This window comes from Hydra vulgaris, chromosome 15 (assembly GCF_038396675.1).
Source record: "Hydra vulgaris chromosome 15, alternate assembly HydraT2T_AEP".
NCBI classification, from domain to species: Eukaryota; Metazoa; Cnidaria; class Hydrozoa; order Anthoathecata; family Hydridae; genus Hydra; species Hydra vulgaris.
In genome coordinates, this window is record NC_088934.1 from 21,666,950 (window position 1) to 21,682,961 (window position 16,012).

Genomic DNA, 16,012 nt, shown 5'->3' on the forward strand with positions numbered 1-16,012 from the left:
TTTAAGAGTACGACTCCGACTCCAATTCCACCTCCAAATCAAAATTTTTGCAAAATTACTTGAATTCTTTGAAAACTATTACACGATAATTAAAAAAAAAATTTTTCCCCAAATATATGAAAATTTTTTTGAAGGTTAAATATTTTGTACATGCATGTGCAATACCGAGAAGTTTTACTATTGGAGTCGGAGTCGCAATTTTGTTTAGCGACTTCGACTCCGCTTCAAATGCCGCAACTCCCACTCCATTACTCCGTCTCCACAGCCCTTGTTGTAACGAGTTATTGAGTGAATACATTTTTAGTAACAAACATTTAAACTATTGCATCTTGATAAGACCGTCAATCAACAAAGATTTACATTAAATGGCCGTGTTTTTTTAGAGTAAGTTAAAGTTGGCAATTTTTATCATTTTTATACTCAAGGTTTTATGAATAATAAAAATTTTATTAAAAGATAAAGACTTTATTAAAAAAGCTTATGAAAACTTTTATAAAATAGAATGATTTTGCTTTTAATAATTTACTTTGCAATCAGTGCCGGATTCAGGAATTTTCGGTGGGGGAGGGATGTTTGTGTTTTGTACCACATTTGCGTCTCCAAAAAAAAATAAGGTTCTCAATTTCTAAGATATTTTAAAACTTTTAGATTTTTTTTTGGGGGGAGGGGGTGGGCGGGATGCATACCCCACCCCTTCCCCTCCTGGATCCGTCACTCTTTGCAATCTTTCGAGATTATTTTAGATATTTAATAAATACGTTATTTGGAAAAGATTTGGTTTTATTTTGAACATAAGTAAACATGCGTACAAGCAAAATTTTTATTTTATTCAATCTATAATAGGTCAGCAATGTTTATACTTTTTAGAGAAAATTTTTTTACAATTAGTTACAAAAAACATCTTGTTTTTTGTAACATATTGCTGCTATTTTAATTTGCTAGGAAGTTAAAAATTGAGAAGCCACAAAAAGCCAAGTAACTGAATATGCCGCTTGGTTCAAAAATAACTGCATTAATATCTCGGCGAGCGCAGCAGCTACTATTGACGTTTACTTTGGAGCAAACTTCTAACTTATTTACGTTTATGCCTGTATCAAATAAGAATTCTTTGCAATAAAAGTACGTTCTGAATATTACACTGGGGATTATTTTGATAATTTTGTTTGCTTTGATTAGTACTTTAGTTACTTATATTTCCAAATTGACAAATAGACAGGTAATAAAATATTATACATTTTATTAAGATAGTGGTGCAATGGTAGAGCGCATAAGCAAGAAGTTTTAAGTTCATTCCCCACCACGTCCCCAGTGGTACCGGGCTCAACTTGTTTCCCCGCGCAACGGCCTAGTTTTTTTATGCTTTGTTTTTAAGAGTTCAAGAATTGAGAGAGGTTTGTAACCACAATAAGTCTAACTACAATAAAGTAGCTTCCTCAGCTGTAGTGGCTCTCTCGACCTTAGGGAGGTAAATAACATAAAATACATTTTTTTAAGTTTCACAATTACAGTCTTTGTATTGTGAGACTTGTAATAGGATTTGCAAATGACCACATGTTATCCTGAATAAACATATACAAACCTTGAAAAAACAGCAACGTTTTTTCCACGCAACGTTTTTTATATATACAATACCGTAAATCGGGGTAAAAAATATTTAGAAAGTAAGGGCAAATTGATTATTCGGAAAAAATATTATGTGGAAACTATTTTGTTTTACTACTTACTCTGGACTTCTACCCAAAAATCCTTCTTTTTGTGAATGTAATTTACTATAAAACAAGTTATTTTAACTTAGATGTATGTTTCTTTCCAAATACCCCCTATATAGACGATAGCGCCAGTGTACGGATAAATAATGTCCTGGGCGTGCTAGTAAAAAGCATCATTTTTTCACGGTACATATACTCATATATAAGTTTATTAAATCAACGATAAGTTAACGTTTATCAAAAGTTTTCTTTCAACGTTTACTTAACTTTTTTTCTTCAACGTTAAGTAAACGTTGGTTTGCAATTCTACTTTAACCAAAAATTAACAACTTTTAAACCTTAAATGGCAATGTAGTTTCAACGTCGACAAGCTTGCTAGGAAAGCCCTAGGAATAAATTTAAAATCATCTAAGATGATAGGAAATTATACTTAAAATATCTTAACTATTAAAGCTCACAAAATTTAGTAAACTTTTTATTGCTTTTGGCCTTGAACTATCAAATAAAGTTTCTCAGACCCTACCTATACTTGTTGAGACGAATTATTTCTTGAACTATAATTTCAATTTTATTCTTTATATTTCTGTAATTGATAACTTAACTAATTAAAGGGATTGTCCTTGAATTATGCAACTCTAAATTTATTTAAAAAACAGAAGTAGGAGATCTTAAGCTACTTTGCGCTAGCAATTTTCATAAGGCTTAATGCGCTATTTTGATTTTTCGCTTAACTTTTAACGTTTAACGCAAAGGAAACTTTCTGATCTCTTTTGTTTTCTTTATTAGTGAAATTTGGCATTGTGTAATTTATGGACAACCCCTAAGGTAGTTAACTAAGTTTACTAAGTTAACTTTAGATAAGTTACTTAGTCAACTAGTTAGCTGCAGCCGTAGCGCAGTGGTTAAAGCTCAGAACCAAAAGGTACGATGTTCAACGTCGCCTCTAGATCAATAAGCAACATTGGTAAAGAAGGAGAAGTTAACTTTCTAGTTAAATGCTCTTTCGCGGTGCTCTGTGATATGACCGTTAGGACTTCCGGAAGCATCGTATAAGTTTTAGGGTGTTTTAAACAAAAGATATCAAAAGTATTCAAAGTTTATAGAGCTAATTATTATCGAGTTTTTTTTATCAATTAAAATTTGCTAAAGTTATTCCGATTTTAAAATCTCTTATATAAAGCAAAAACAGTTACAGATAAAGTAAAAGCGGGTATAACGAAGCTGCATATAAAATAATGGAACGCTATATAAAAATAATGGAAATGGTATATAAAATAAAGATAAAGCTAATAAAAAATGAAAAGCAAATGTAATCTAATTCGAACTGCTGTTGAAGAAAATAGAACTGTTCTACAAAGTGCCTTAAAAAAACAATTGCGAGTTGAAAATTATTGCGAGTTGAGTTAGCAGACTTGAATGAGAATCTTAAATTATCCAAGTTGCTAAACATAATTAATCAGACTGAAGACGAGTAGAATGAGAAAATTTCAGATAAAATGGAGAGTCGATCTACGCAACAAACATTGAAGAAAAAACAATCAAAAAATGTAAGAAGTATTTAAAAGTATATAAAAATTTAGAAGTATATAAAAATAACCATGGTTTATTTGCAACAAAAAAAAATAACCACGGTTACATACGAACAATTAAGTTGTCAAAGCTGTTGGTGTTTTACCTGCTATCCAAAAAATACATGTTTAGCAATGAAATATTTTACTTATAAATTCATGTTTGAAATTGATATTTTTACTTAACTTTCTCATCTCTGTAATTAATTGCATTATTTATTCCATTTCATTGCTTTATTTCTTTTAATAGTATAACTTTAGTTCTATGGCTAATCAACACGTTCATCTAAAAGAGGTAGTCATTGTATAATTGATAATAAACATGATAAATTTTTTTTCTAATTTTAAATGCTTGTAGCTTAAAAAGAAAATAAATTTGTAAAATAAATTTATACCGATAAGTTAATTCAAAAAGATTGTACGTCCATTTGAGACTGTTGTGAGAAAAACAACTTTAAAAGTTAAATAAAACGATTTTAAAAGTTTGTCTTTTTCTCCCGATGTACTCAAAATCAATGACTGAAGTGAAAATTAAAAGTGCTTTCAAGAAATGTGGATTACTGCCATTTAATCCTGATGCTATTGATTACACAAAATTAACTTTACATAAGGAACATGCTGGGAATGAGCGCCTTTTTGTGGATGTCAATCAAGGTGGCTATGTTGAAGCTTCAACCCAAGTAGAACTGGATCATGCATAAACCTGTTAGTGGTAAATACATTTTGTAAACACAATATAGGAGTGGGACAAATTATATACTTAGTTAAATTATAGTTAGTCATGGGCATTATAAAATTTTATTTTAATAATGATCCAATATTATTTTGAATTTAGTGATATGTATGGTCATAGAATATGATATTTTCTTTATTGTACTATTCTATGCTGTCCTTAGCTAAAGTTCGCACTGTTACGTATTTATTGTGACGCCAGATCAAGTTGTGTTCATTCTGGCGGAAGTAAAAGAGAAAAAGAAACAGCAAGACCGAGAAAAACGTTAAGAGAATGAACAAACGCTTGGCAACTGAGATGGCAAAGAACTCAAAACCCCCAGTCAAAAAGAAAGTGGTGAATGCTAAACCTGATTCAAATCGTAATTTGTCAATGCAAACAAAGGAAGAAAGTTCAAAGCAGCATTTTATTCAGGTAAAAACAATTTTAAAATAACTACTCCATAATCCAAAAGTTAGATAAAAACATTTCTACTTTTTATCTATAAATGTCATTTTCTCTCTCTTTTTTAGATTCTTCACAATTTTACTTTAAATTAGTTCTGTAAAGTCGTCGTATACTTTTTAAATTTAATATCATTATAATTTTTTGAAATTTTGAAAAACGAGCTATCATCAGATTTAGACAACTAGATTTTTTACAATCACTTCTATGTGAAGAAAAATTTTTTATGATCACTGCAATGTGAAGAAAAAATTTTTACGATCACTGCTGCATGAAGAAAAACTTGTTTCTAAAGAGAAAAGATTTCAGAAAAAACTTGAAAAATTCTTGACGAAATTAAAGTTAAAACAAAAACAGTAAATATAAATTATTATTATTATTTTTTTAAATAAAACAATTTTAATTTTTAAACATTTTGTTAAATTTTGCTTTTTTTGTGTACAAGATAAAAAGACTTTTATTTTTCCAAAATAATTGGGACTCGTTGAATAATAAATGGTCGAGCAGCACCACTAAAATAAAATTTTACACAAGTAAAAGATGATATAGTACTACCATCCCATGGTTTCCTACCATCCAACAGGTTTTTAAATTCAGTTTTATTTATTTATATAAAATACAATTAGGAGTCCCAGTACACATTTTTTTTAAATTTTGTGTTTTAAACACATCCAACCAATTTAATTTTACTCAATTAATTAACATCGAAAAAATTTCTTTTTTTTTATATACGATTTTATCATATCATTAATGATATGATAAAATTGATCTTAAGATCATATCATTAAGAGAAGGTTTATTTAAAAACAAACTCAAAACAGACACATGTTTGCCTAGATACCAAGAGTGCTTGCTTAAAACTTGTTAGGCTTTTTTAGCTGCTATGCAAAAGTTTGGTGTATCTTTAGGAGTTTCTTAATCATTAAATAACTCTGTTGCTAATTTTTAATTAATTAAGCTTGGTTAGAAGCATAAAAAACTGTTATGCCCCACATTACAAATTTTTAATGCTTCTAACCAAGCTATAAACACTGTACGGATATAATAATACGAATAATAATAATTCCTGTCTCATTAGAGATTTTCCACATTGATCTATTTAGTTTAAATGTCAAATAGGAACTAAATGCCCCAATAGAACGAAGCTCCAAATGCATATTTACTAATTTATTTTCAAATACCACCATTTTGGATGTACCATTATTAAATTTTTTAAAATCTAATGTCAAGTTTAGATTCAGGTGCTCAAAATCTTATTATCCGCAAATTTTTAAGTGGCTTCGATGACTTGATGAATTTTGGCCAGGTTTCTCAAGTTTCCGCCCATTGTGCGCCGTGTAAAGTATAAATGATTTATGAGAAGCATGAATAACAAATAAATAAACATAAATAAACAAAAAGTTTGCAAAACTGAAATTTAAAGCAAGAGTGTGTATAAATTCGCCGTTCCCACTATAGTCATAATTTGCAATGCATTATGGTGAATGTATGCTGCTGCAATCATAACAATTTCATGAAAAAACTTTATATATTGCAGATAAAATTGATTTTTCTCAGGAAGAATGTAGCGTCTTATCTTTGAAAAACTCTGTATTCAACCAGGATAAATCACCCATCCATAAAATAAATAAAAAAGGCGTCAGAATTACTTGTTGTGTACCACTTTGTTACAATAATTTTTCAAAACAAAAATAACTTTTTTACAATGTTGTTTCCAAAGAAAAAGAATTAAGAAAAAAATGGCTTCATCAAATTAACAGAAAAGATTTTAAACCTACTGCTACCCACAGAGTTTATCGGTGGGAAAAAAACTTACACAAACAGAATTCCAACCATTGTTACAAAAAAATTACAACTTCAATCAAGTAAAAAGAAAAAAAAAAAAAAACTACTGATAGCAGTGGCTTTGCAAAAACTTTTCTTTTCCCATTTCCTAACACACAAACACATAAGCTGAAAAAGTAGATCACACCTCTGAAGAAAAATTAGCACCTGAGGTGAAAGAACTAAAATTAAAACTTAGCAGTATGAAGTTTATATGTATAAAGCGAGACGTTAAGTACAAAAATGAAATATTAGAGCTACAAGGTGTTACTAAAGTTCACATAATTCACAATAGAAAGATTTAATTATAAGTCCATTTTAAATTGTATACTGACTTTGAAAGTTATCAAGTGTTTAAAGTCATTTTTGAATATTTTAAACCAAAAGCTAGTCTTTTAATATACTGGGACTCAAATAACAATATTGACAATAAGACAAACAGTGTTTTTTTAAAAAAGGACGCACAATAACTCTTACTCCAGAAAAATAATTTTTTATGGTTTTGTGTAGTCTACAATGAAGTTTTCCTATTGAAGTTTCAGGTGTTAGATACTCATCGGATGAAGGTCTAGAATTGGTTATTGATGCCAAAATCAACATACTAGCTTTTACGAAATGGCGCTGAAGAAAAAGGCTGCTACATTTATACAATGATGCACGATTTTCAAAAGCTAAATACTATCTCAAAAAGATTTATGTAGATGAGTACTGTATTATGTAGATGAGTATACAGAGTAAACATACCGCTAAAAGACCTTCTGATGCACTCTTGAAAGACTGTTTAACGTACAGGCTCCTGTGCTAAACACAATGTTAAAGGAACTAACTAAACTAGTATTTAGATGCAAGGCTGGGTTTAATGGTGCTACAGGGCAAAGTGTTTACAAGCAGGTTAACCATAAAGAAAACATTGAAAGAAATCTAAAGAAGGATGAGTATTTATTTATTACTTGTATAGTACCATTAGAACTCAGTGGATTTCATTATAATAAAAACTTGTAGTGTGGAGAAACGACAAGCCATCATCGACTGCATATTGTCAACCAGTAAGATTTTCGTTTTAAAAGGAAATTAGGAATGTTGTGGAAGAAGAAAAAGAACTATCGATTCCGAAATTGAGAACTGTGGTATTATTAACATTTGCTAGGAAAGAAATAGCCTTAAATTTTTTTATTAGGCTGACCATGATAGATTGTAAAATTCAACTGTGACAAAAATCAACTGTGACAAACTCGACACAGTGTTTACCAGTTTATAGTTTATCTCCCAAAAACATGAATAACTTGAAAAAAGTGTTGAACTTAGACACCGATAATTTAGAGTTTAAATATGGTTTATCCACCCTACAAACTTCGATAAACTTTTTTAAGCTAATACTGCATATTGGATATAAAAAGGGAACTGGAAAATAGCAGGCTTGAACCATAGCTGTTAAAATAGTGGTATAGCAAGTGCCGAATTCAGACCAATTTTATTTACCAATGGGGTTGTGGGTTTTCTAAAAGTGGAGGATATAATACTTTAGACTAGATCATAATTAATCTATAGACTTTACATTTCATAACGAAATGTAAAGTCTATAGATTAATTATGATCTAGTCTAAAGTATATTTAAATTCTTTATATTAAAACGTCATGAGTGTTTTATGAGAACTAACTCAAACATAAAAAATTATAAATCCGCTTTTTGAAATTTTTTTCAAATAATTTATGTTTATGCAAAAATTTAACTAAAACTTATAATAAAAGTTAAAATTTCTTAACTTAAGGTAGTTATTTGGACATTTAAAGATCTTAAGTAAAAAAAAAAAAAATGAAAAAAATTTTGTCCACCATAAGTCTAATATCTGGCCCACTGTGCACTTCTTAAAAACGTACGTTACATGAATTAATAATGATATTAAAACTCATACTTTAGATTTGAATGATTTGCTTTAATATTTTTGAGGTTAACGTCTCTCTATCTCCCAATGTCATCTTTAAATTTAAAGTAAACTTTGATACAGATTTTCTAGTATAATAGCTTTGATTGTTTATAGAGCAGATTTTATTGGAATTGCTTTTGGAATTGTTTTTGAAATTTTTTTTGGAAATACTTTTAACTTAAAAATAAGTCATGAAAGTTAATGACTTAAAGCGCGCATGTTGAGAGTTTTTCATGCTTAACGTTTTTTAATTTTACCGTGGTAGCAAACTTGCTAGCGTTTGCACTAACACTGCCTGGAGATTATACGTGTATGCTTTATAACATGGATAGATTTTCTTCACTCTCTAATAATATGGATAGATTTTCTTCACTCGCAACTTCGCCAAAATCCTGTTTGGGCATAAAGCCTAACTGTTTTAAAAAGATGGCTCGTTCTCCTAGGGGCACAATTGTCTATTTCTAAAAGTCCTCTACATCTAAAATTTTCTCTAAAAAAAAAAGGTCTTCAGAAAAAAGTGGGGGAACAACCCCCCCCCCCCCAGCGTTGTCGGCCCTGTAGAGTGATTCTAGATTGCGTAGAAGTGTTTGCTGAGATGCCAACAAATTACCGTAGTAAATCAGCTCTGTTTTTTTTTTATAAGCATCATAATACTGCAAAAGGATTAATTTAAATTGCTCCAATTGGTCATGTATATAAATCAGATATGTATGGTGGGAGAAGCACTGATTTTCAATTTACAAAACATTCAAAAATAACTACTTTATTAGAACCAGGTAACTCAGTTCAGACAGGGATTTGAAATTTATGAATTTCTTCCAGAAAATATTTTTTTAAATATTACCCCTTTCTTAGAAAGAAAAACGCAGTTGTCTTGTGATGGTGAAGTAGAGACAAGAAGAACTGCATCGGAGTACATGTAGAGCAAGCATTAGAGTAAACAACTATAAAACTTTACAAACAGTTTTTCCTCTATCAATGGCTGCTAATTTTAATAAAATATGGGTAATATGCTGCTATCTGGTGAATATTTTTCGACCACTAATTAGTGATTAATGACGACATGTAGACAACGCATAAATAGTTGTAAACAAAACAAATGATTAGATTTATGTTTTAAAGCAATCTTTCTTTTCTTTTAAAAATATCACTAATCATATACTTGAATAATATTTTAAGAGCTTAGGTAAAATAATTTTGCCTTTATTAAACTCAGCTTTGTTTTTGCGGTTTCGGCCACCATAACATACGTATAACAATTAGTGTAATATTGGAGGTAAAGTAGAAATAGCCCTTGTCCATTCCTTTACTTTAGGAACAATACTTCTTTATTGATGTTAAACTCTTTATTAGTTTTTTCACGTAACAAATATTTTGTTAGGTTCTTTTTGTTAGATTACCTACTTGATCCACTTTAAACTTAAAGCAATCTGATATTTTTTTATAATTTTTATAACAAACTAACAAATTTACAACAAACAAGGTGAAAATAAGTATGGATTGGTCGAAGAATAGTTTATCCAGTCAGGGTAACATTTTGAAGTTACATGTGAATTATTTTTATCTGCAGTACATAAAAATTTTTAATATTTTGATGCGGCATACATTTACCACAATGCATTGCGAAATTAATCTATAGTGGGAACGACACAAGACATTTTGTCGCTGTTGTTTTTATATGATTTTGGTTACAAATGCGACGTCGTCAACAACCAAAAAACAACGTTGGCCCAAAGTTGTATTTTAAGTCGGCATTGCGTAATATTTTACTTGATTCAACGCTGTATTTTACGTTGCCACAACGCTGTATTTTACATTGGCGAAACGTTGTATTTTAAGTTGATACAACGTTGTATATTACGTTTGCACAACGTTATATTTAACTTTTATCGGAATTAGATTTATTTGTTTTCTATTTTAGAATATATATGTATACACATTAAATACCTATTACTTATACGCATATAGTTGTATATAAGTACTTATACATACATATTTCAACCATTTTTATAAAAAATTGCTAATGTTTTTTGTTTATTCTCGGTGTTGTTAAGGTGATTTATAAGTTATTTGAATTCTTTTATTTGAAATTAACATGATTTTTATTATAAGTGTATTATGTCCAATCAAGAACTTTAGATGCTATATTTTTATTGCATCAGGTTTTTATAATGTTTAATGAAACTTTTCACTTTTTTGCATATTTTTCGAAACTTTTTTTATTACCCCTAACAAGGGCTGTACCGGATTGGAAATTTTGAATTCGGGTTGGAACGGATTTACCAAAAATGTTAAAAAAATTCAAAAAGTTACATCTCGGAACAAGATGTAATTTTTTACCTTCAGGCCCATAGGAACAAAAAATATATGGAGGAAGTGGGGGGGGGGGTGGCAATACTACTGGGTAGGTCAAATAGTAGTAGGTCAAAATTTTTGTCAAAGGAATATACGTCGAAAATACGGTAAATAAATTAGATGCTTTTTATCCCTTTTTTGCTATTATTTCTTAACTTGTAGTTACTTGCTTTTTTAAAAACTAACTTCAAAATTATTTATTTGAAAAAATATTGGGGTGGGTGGGGGGAGGGTGATTAAATGCCCCTGCTGTCCTTCATCTTTACATTTTTTCTATTACTACGCACTTTGAGCAGAGCAAATGTGTTGAAGAAGTAAAAAAAAAGTGAAAAACTAAGTTAAATAATTTTTATTCATCATCAATATTTATATATATATATATGAATTTACATGTATATGTTGTATATCTATAGAAATATAAACCGATATTAAAAAACAGAAAAAAATGGATAACGATAAAGTAATTACGATGGGAATGCTTAGAGAACTCATGTCATTTCAAGGAGATACAATTTTCAAACGTTTTAAGGAAAGTTTGCTCAGTGTTCTTGAAAAAATTGATAACTTAGTCAAAGACATTGAAGAAATAAAACGTGGGCTTGCTTTTGTTGGTGATAAAATGGAGACAAAAGTGAACAAGCTTGATAGTAAAATAGCAGAAATTAAAGAAACTATTGTGGGTATTAAATCATTCCACGGAAAATTAAGCAACGATTCAAATGAAAATAAAAGAAAAACAGTCGATCTTGAGGATCGAAACCGACGTAACAATCTAAGAATCGTTGGAATCAAAGAAGCAAATGAAGAAACTTTTAATGATGTTTTTAAAAAAAGTAAGCCTACTATTTAAGGAAGACCTTGAAATTGCGGATCCAGTTGTTATAGAAAGAGCACATCGTGTTGGTAAATTTAATGGCAAGCCTAGAACTATTGTCTGCAAAATATTAAACTGGCAGGACAAGGAAAACATCTTATCTAACGCTCGTTAACTCAAGGGGAAAAACATTTATTAACGAAGACTATAGCGATGAAACAATGCAAATTTGTAAAGAGCTTTTTGTCCAAGCAAAAATACATCGTGGTAACGGAAAATACGCCAAAGTCATATATAATTGATTAGTGGTAAGAGAAATGAATAGTAATGTAGCTATTTATGCTATGGACAGCATTTGTAAACCATTATTTTATTTAATATCATCTTTATTTGAAAATAGTATATTCGCTGACAAACTTAAATTAGCCAAAATTAATTCCATTCTCAAAAAAGGTGATTGCAATAATATTTCCAACTACCGACCAATTTCTTTACTCCTAGTTTTTTCAAAAGTATATGAGAGAGTAATTTATAATAGAGTTAATAAGTACTTTACATTAAACAATTTATTATACAAAAATCAGTTTGGATTTCAAAGCAGTTGCTCTACTGAACATGCTATTATTAAACTTGCTGACAAAATATATAAGTCGTTTGATTGTGATGAACTGGTATTAGGAGTTTTTATTGATCTTTCCGAGGCCTTTGATACAGTTGATCACAGTATTTTACTTTCCAAGCTAAAATATTACGGCATAATAGGCTCAACATTTAAGTGGATTCAGAGCTACTTGTTTAACAGAAAGCAATTTGTACTACTAGAAAAGTCAGGAGCCCTTGATATTACGTGTGGATTTCCTCAGGATTCAATCCTTGGTCCATTATTGTTTTTAATATATATTAACGATATGCATAAAGCTTCCCAAGAAATATCTACAATTATGTATGCTGACGATACAAATTTATTTTTTAAACATCCTGATGCAAAGACTTTGTTTGAAACTATGAATATTGAACTCAAAAATTTCAACTTCTGGTTCATAGCAAATAAATTATCCCTAAATTGTAAAAAAACTAGCTTTACTCTTTTTCATAAAAAAAAAAATCAATTAATCTTCCGTTAAAGCTGCCTAAACTGTTTATTAATAAAAATCAAATTAAACGTGAAAAGTACACAAAATTTTTGGGAGTACTTTTTGATGAGAATTTGTCACGGAGAAACCATATTAGTCTTCTTGAAACAAAGGTGTCCTCTGTAATAGGTGTTTGGTATAAGTCAAGACCCTATTCTCGATAGTAAATCACGTAATATGCTTTACTTTAGTCTTCTACATAGTCAGCTTTTGTACGCAAATATTGTATGGGCCAGCACCCATAAAACCAAATTGCTAAAATTGCAAAGTCTGCAAAACCATGCATGCAAAGCAATTAATTATTTAAATAGGTTAGTAAATTAGATATTGAGAAACTTAACACATTACAGATATAAAAACAACAGTATAAAAACAATCTTCTACCAAGCGTTTTTTCAGATAACTTCCTGATATCATTTTCTGAAAAATATAATCTGCGTTCAAATACCAGGAACGACTATCAACTAGGAAAAATTAAATCACAGCAGTCAAGTTTTCTAATTACAAACCATGGTCCATCAATATGGAATCGTTTCCAAAATAAAAATATTAAAGAACTAAAAAGCATTTCATTGTTTAAACAACAAGTTAAAATGCATCTCTTTGATTCCTGACATATATATTATAGCTTACAGTATTTGTTTTCAGATTTTTTTGTATTTTTCTTTCTATTTATTTTTTAATTTTTTGCACTAAAAAAAAAAATGAATGAGTTTTGCTATATTAAATTTTTATTTTACATTAAAGATAAAGTGTTTTTTATTTTTATTTTAATGAGTGACTAAAGGGGCTCTATGAAAAAGTTGTGATGATAAACGCATCATCCTTACGCTCCAGCGTAAAACGGATGCGTTTTTCTTACAATCAGTAAAATTAAAAAAAACAAAAAACAACAACAACAAAAAAAAACGAATTATATAGTGAAATTGAAATATCTTATCTGCATATACTTATAAAATTGAACATGGCAGTTACGTTAAAAGAAATAAAGGATATGCTTAAAGTAATGTTTAATGAACATAAAAAAGAAATGGAAATATTGCTGAAACAACAGGAGAAAGTTTTTGTTGATATTGTAAGTCCAAATTTAAAAATATTCAATGCACGCTTAGATGCTGTTGAAAGTAAAATATTGGATAGCCATTCAAAAATAAAAAGTAATAGAAAAAGACATACAAGACCTAAAAGAAAACATAAGTTTTCAAGAACAAACAATAACGAAAACGTCATTGTCAGGTATGACAAAATTATTAAATTAAAATATATCCAAAAAAAAAAAACTTTTTTTATTATTATTATTATAAAGTTTTTTATATTTTAATTTTTCGGTTGCAAATATTTATTATGGCATTCACAGACAAAACAACAGAAACACAATATTTTGAAAATTTTGACAATGAAAACACTCTTTTACTGAATAGTACTAACAACCCTGACAAAAATATTTCTGAAAACATAAAATTCAACTCTAATTATTATAGTGTTGAGGAAACATCTTATTTTATAAAAGCGTCACAATTAGGGACTCTCATACGGGGTGATTTTGGCGTATGAGATTTCGGTGCCATCTTTATACTAGATAAATGAATCAAACCATTATAATAAAATACCATATAAACTCTATCTTTTTTAATAAAAAAAAAAAGATTCTTCGAACAAAAAAAAAAAAGTTATATAAAATAGCTGACTTACCATGGCAACATCTACAAGTGGCACTTTACATGAGTTACGTATCAGAATAAATAAGTTTAAACTGTATCCTTTCTTATCTTAAGAACTAAATAGAAAAGCAGAAAGACGTTTTGTATTTGTACACTTCTTGAATCTTACAAGCATATTATTTTAATTGCTTTTTGGACTAGTGACAACTCTTTTTACCCTTTTATAACTCCATCTTTATTCAAAAAGTATGCTTTAAATAAAAGAGAAAGCAGTTTAGGAAGACAACAAAAAAAAAAGGATATTCTATTTTGACGAGCAAAAAAGTTGTGAGTGTTAATGCTTTAACGGATTTTAGTTCACCTTATACCTAGTTTGTAAGAGGACTTATAAAAAATCTTACGGAAAACAAATTCATCCTGCTGTAATGTTATTTAAAAATTACATTCCATAGAAATCCTATCGTAGCCATTCCAGACGATTTTTTCATAATTCAAATAAGCATATTTAGATTATATCATTGTATAGAGCTTGGCTTGACTTAAAAAATGAAGGGTCATTAGGCCTTTGAAGTTAAGCGAATCCAAAGCTATTGAATTTGTTGTAGTGCAAAAATTGATGATTTTTTGACGAAAGGTATAGGGCGTAAGTATGGAAAATTTGCATTGCTATGGCACCGAAAAAGAGAGTATTTTGGGATCATATTGACTTTTGAATAGCTTTTGAATCATTTTTACATTTGAATTTAAATTTTCCATATTTATTCAACAACTGTAAGAAAATAAAATACCAAAAAAAAATTTTTAATTCTCTCAGGATTGCCCAGAATTTTCTATTTTATAGACTGAGGGGTTTTACTTATTTACTTAATTTTGGTGTCATATTGACTCTTGAAATATTCTTGAACCGTTATTACATTTGACTTGAAACTTTACATATTGATTCACCAACTATAAGAAAATAAAATATCAAAACATTTTTATTTAGTTCTGTTGGGATTGTCCAGAATCGCCTATTTTACAGACTGTGAGTTTTAACTTTTTTTTTTTTTTTTTTTTTTTTTTTAGGTGCTCCCAGAAGTCCTTACGGTCTTATCACGGAGCACCGCGGGAGAGCATTTAACTAGAAGTTCACGCCTTCTTCCTTACCAATGTCGCTTACTGGGCTAGAGCCGGGATCGAACCCGGGACACCTCTGGGTTCTGAACCAGAACTCTAACTGTCGTATTGACTTTAGAATAACTTTTGAACCATTATTACATTATGACATTAATAAATTTTACACACGTAAGTGTGCTAGCTGGGTATACAATGGATCAACGTCGATCCCTATACATTGGGTCAACGTTGGATTTAGATCGGAAAAACAGCCAACTTTTACGATGTTTTACATTCGTTGGATCAATGTAATTTTGCGAACTATTTTTAATCACGTCGTTATTAAGATTTTAATTAACATAAATACGATAAAACTAACATTGGATCAACGTTGTATTTGCATCGGAGAAAATAGTCGACGTTCGCGATGTATGTACATACGTTGGCCCAACCTAAGTTTACTTGCTGGGTATGTATTGCTTTAGTGGAATACTTATTTTTTAATTACATAATACGATAATAAAGAAAAATAGCGAAGACTCCACTATAATATCAACAAATGCCGTGTCTCAAATGCCGCGTAAGAAAAACATAAAAAAGAAAGTTTTATTTAGAAGAGCGAAATACACATTTTATCTACTGTTTCTAAACTTCATCTAAAAACTTTTTCTAATACTCCATATCAATTGTGAACTCTTTACGTGTAAATAAATGTTAATACATAAAACTCTTCAGCGATATGGTTGGTTAA